Raw genomic sequence first — 4719 nt, 5'->3', positions numbered from 1 at the left:
ACACACACACACACACACACACACACACACACACATATATATATATATGTATGTATGTATTTATGTGTGTATATGGCCATACATGTTTGAAGATGTATATTTGAGACTACATTTTTGATGCATTGAATATACATAAGTACACACATTAATACATATATATGTACGCGTGTGTATGCGTGCACGTGTGTGCGTGCATGTCTGTGTGTATAAGGGTACACGTTAGCTTGTATGTGTGTGTGTGTGTGTTTTTGTGTGTGTGTGTGTGTCTTAATTACTTAACTTGTCTGAAGTATTAGCTGGAAGATGTCTGACGAGGAAAATTAGTTACCATGTTTGTATGTGAATATTATAAACAATATAAACCTCCATAAACTTTAAGAATTAGACATTTGTGTTTTGATTTCGATTCCAGCAGGAATACTACAAAGTAAAAGATTGTTTAAACTTTCTTTATCAATATTTTCCAAACATTCTTAAGTCAACTGAACTTTACAGTCTTTGCTACCATTCTTTATTTAAGCGGGTTATTTTCTCAATCAGACAAACAAGAGTAGGTATATCCGTTCTTCTCTGAGAAGAGCAACGCAATGGCAACTGCAAGATGTTGACTAATTAATTAGATGTCACCTTCAAGCCAATAATTCAAAGTGCGTCGTTTATCAGCCATATTGGAAACAAATACGTTCGTGTACAAGTAGAATATACAAACATATATGACTTAAGGAAAATATATATGGAGACGTTTGTGTTTTTGTGTGTGTATATGTACATAGATATATTTATACATATATACTACACACACACATATATATATGTATGTGTGTATGTATGTATGTATGTATGTATGTATGTGTGTGTGTATATATGTATGCATGTATGTATTATAAATGCCCACACACATGATTTCTTTCGAAAGATTCTGTTAAAATCGTTTCCCTGTGTAGATCTTAGGCCGACATGTATACATAGAGCTGATGTAATGTGAAAGAACGCTTCGCGCTTTTCTAAGTGACGTTGAGAAACGTGAATTAACATTTAGTTACACTTCTCTACAAAGCGCTGAGCTGTGAAATCAACGGATCTCTTAGCTTACACTGCTCAGTTAAAAAAAAAAATTGCGTAGATTTTTAGAAGTATATTATATTCTAGATACACTACAGCGAATTGTCTTTGTTTTCACCAATGGGGATATGGAAATTCAATGACATTTTTCGTCTATATCATCGCACGTAGCTTCTTTAACAAGTTGTAATATTAGGATGCTTGATAATTATGAATATAAGAATTAGTTTTAAATTAAAATAAATGTGAAAGATGCGATTCCGCTTGACTTACTGCTTCGCATGTTGTTCCATTCCGAATATTCGATCCTGCGGTCATTGTACTGGACACCAGCAGCTGCGAACAGCATACGGCAGATTTCAGCACGGCCACGGTGGTTGAAGTAGTGGAGAGTGTAGGAAGGCATGGTTGATGTTGTTGTGGGTTGTTGTAAAAAGACAAGAGTCCTGGGGTTGACTGATTAGCAGGCTGAATGTGGCATCGTCTGTTGTGCCGTGTCCTTATATATAACGGCAAGCATAATATTGCATTGTTATCTCCCATTAACATCACAAAGACTTGACCTTCGCATTACAACATAATCACCCCACACACATATACATACAAGACAATAAAAACATTATCCCTACGCGCCACCGGAAATATACACAATTGCTAACAGACATGCACTTACGCACATATACACGCACACAACAAATAACAAAGTACGTATACAGGCTAAACCTGAAGAAGCCAATCAGACCCCTCCCCCACTTCTTTACTACCGACTAAGCTAATTATTCGTCTTGTATTGAAAATTACCACCTAGTGGCACTGATTCATTTTCTTCTTTAATTATTTGTTTATGTATTTTTTGTTCTTTGCAGGTAATTAGTATTGTGGTAATTAACATTTTCGCTACCCTGTACGAATTTAATCAATTTCTACGTTGTATTCTTTGCTGGGGTAGAGTAGATCAGATAGATTCTAGTATGTAACTCTTTTATCGATTTCTGAAGAATAAATGAGATATCAAATCTAGAAGAATTTTAAATCAAGATATAAATTGAAGAAGTTAAATACTTATTCCATATATTTCTCTGTCGTTTTAATTGCCTTATCATCCTTAAATTATGTAAAATTGCTTTTACTCATGACATCAATATAAGATTCAAAGATTCAAGAAGACAGAACTGTATAATACCATTTGGATGATTAATCGTTTGTTCTGCATTCATTGATTTGTGATTCGCCTGTTTTTTCTTTTTCTTATTACCTTGAACGACGATGGATTCTTGCAATGGTATCGCTTGAAAATTAATGGCGTTATTCAATCACAATTCTAGGAGAGCAAGTAATATTTGTGGTATATTGTTGATATGCACATTATAAAATATATTGTGCGTTGTGTACGTTTATGAAGGGAAGCATCTTCGTTACCCGATCAGGGTTTACAATATCATCAAATTGAGCATGTTTTCCCCCATGTTTGCACAGCTCCCACGAATGGATCCCTGAAATCAGAAGCTTATACCAGTAGTCTCCCTATGGTCTCTTGCATCGACTGTGAAAATATGCTAAGTCAGGGACATCAGTTGTCTGGAAAAAATATTGTGCGGAGAACGTCACTCATTAAGTACACTAAAGCAGAAGATATAGAAGCTCCGAATCAGATGCTAATGGCTCTAAAGGCTTAAAAGCAAAATGCGTGGTAAATTCAAGGTATTATCCTCAAATGCAAGGATTGCTAACCAGCTAATGAGGAAAGGACAGGAGCGCTCTGTGCTCAAATTCTTAATTAACCATGAATAGTGTACATCTGGAAAGTTGAAGATGACAAGAAATGATAGAGATTCTATACTAATAAGTGAATTATTTAAGATACTGTGACCTACTTGCAACAATACATCCCAGAGTAGATACCAGTTTAGACTGTAACTAACCCAGTAGCAATTAAACTACAAATCAGAACGAGTAAAAGAAGCAAAGAAATTAAACTTAAATTTGCTGAACCAAAGAGAACATAAAAAATATAATCGGGAAATATGGAGCAAGCATTATTGAACAGGTTAAGCAGTAAAGGGGAAATACAAGAAATATATAACAAAGAACAGCGAAGTCGCGTGGCCTAGTGGTTAGGGTATTCGGCTCCCGATCGTAAGGTCATAAGTTCGATACACAGTGGTGCATTGTGTTCATGGCAAGTCACTTTATTTCACGTTATTCCAGTTCACTCAGCTGGCAAAAATGAGTAGTATTTGTATTTCAAATGGTTAGCCCCTATATATTCTGTCTACATTGTATCTCTCTGAGAACTACGTTAAGAGCACACCTGTCTATGGAGTGGGCTGCAAGTTAGCTTCACGAGCAGACTGATCGGATCAATTTGAATTTCCGTCGTCGTAATTGACTGAGTACCAGTTTTATAACATAGAACAAATAGAAAGAAATGCAATACAGGAACAAAAAGCTCATGCAAGCATCACTTTTGAAAAGGAAATGGGAAGATATTAAAAAAATGTCTGATAAAATTCTATCAAAATAATGGACAGTAATAAATACAATAACAAATATCCAAATATATTTTACACTCTAAGGAAATAGTTCTTTTCTGAATGTAGGAAAGGAAAATCCAAATGAATGGATGGTTAATATAAAGGAGTTGAGAAAATTTAATAGACGAAATTCAAAGTGATGCATAAAAACAGCAAAATCGTGATTAATGAAATGATAAAATTAAGGTTTAATTATGAAACATGTACTTTCATCAAAAGGAGATCTTATCTTCAGGATTTGAACAAATAACACCACTGTATGGTTTTGAGAACTGATCTACTTTATAGAGTTTCGAAGCTACTATTTGAAACAAAATTTTAGAAGTGGAAACCAATGGAAGGTAGAATGGCAACTAGAGTAAATGAAATATACTGGCAGCAATATTAAAAACAATTGGTAAACATAATCTGCCTGGAAACTATTTGATATGACTATCCCTGGTTCTATGATACAAGTTTTCTGTTTTTAAGTGATCTAAATTAAAATTTTCCATTAAAATACTGTGTTGATTTATGTTTCAAACATGAAATTAATGATGACAAAGTTATGATGTAGAAGATGTAGCCTTTCTTGAAGTGGTTGAACAACAGCCAAGCGCAAGCACATTTACATTGTCGGCAGAATGTTGTACTTCACAAAGAACCGTTAATCGACACCTCCATAAGCTTGGCCTTGTGTAGAGACGCTGTCGAGAAGCTTCTTATGAAGTGACCAGTGGCCAGGCTCAACAGAGTATAAACGGTTGCAAACAACTGCTGGAAATTCATCGAGATAGCTGTTTCTGGTGTCGAATTGTAACTGGACATAAAAAATGGATCCATTTACCAAAATCTAATAGGAGGAATACGTAGATTCGTTTTGGTCAGACTTCAAAACCTGCTGTCAAAGAAATGGGCTTTGAATAGAATGTTGTGTTTTTTGTATGGTGGGATATGCACTTTAAATTTGTTACAGACGGTTATGCTGTGAACGCTAACCATTAGATTAAAAAAATAACAGCAACATATAACGATTCCAAAACCCGATACTCAGCATTGGTCAATCGAAGTCATGCACTCTTAGAGCATGATAATATCCCAGCACACAGTGCCAATGTGACGAAGTGCAACTCTAACGAACTTA

At 35.0% G+C, this 4719-nt stretch overlaps 1 pseudogene; it reads right to left on the bottom strand.

Annotated features, from left to right (window-relative positions):
• Window positions 1-1508, bottom strand: part of LOC106869766 (S-crystallin 1-like) — a 28697-nt pseudogene extending 27189 nt beyond the window's left edge.
• Between the last annotated feature and the right edge of the window lie 3211 nt (window positions 1509-4719).

Source organism: Octopus bimaculoides, chromosome 5 (assembly GCF_001194135.2).
Source record: "Octopus bimaculoides isolate UCB-OBI-ISO-001 chromosome 5, ASM119413v2, whole genome shotgun sequence".
NCBI lineage: Eukaryota > Metazoa > Mollusca > Cephalopoda > Octopoda > Octopodidae > Octopus > Octopus bimaculoides.
This window is presented reverse-complemented; position numbering and strand designations above follow the sequence as displayed.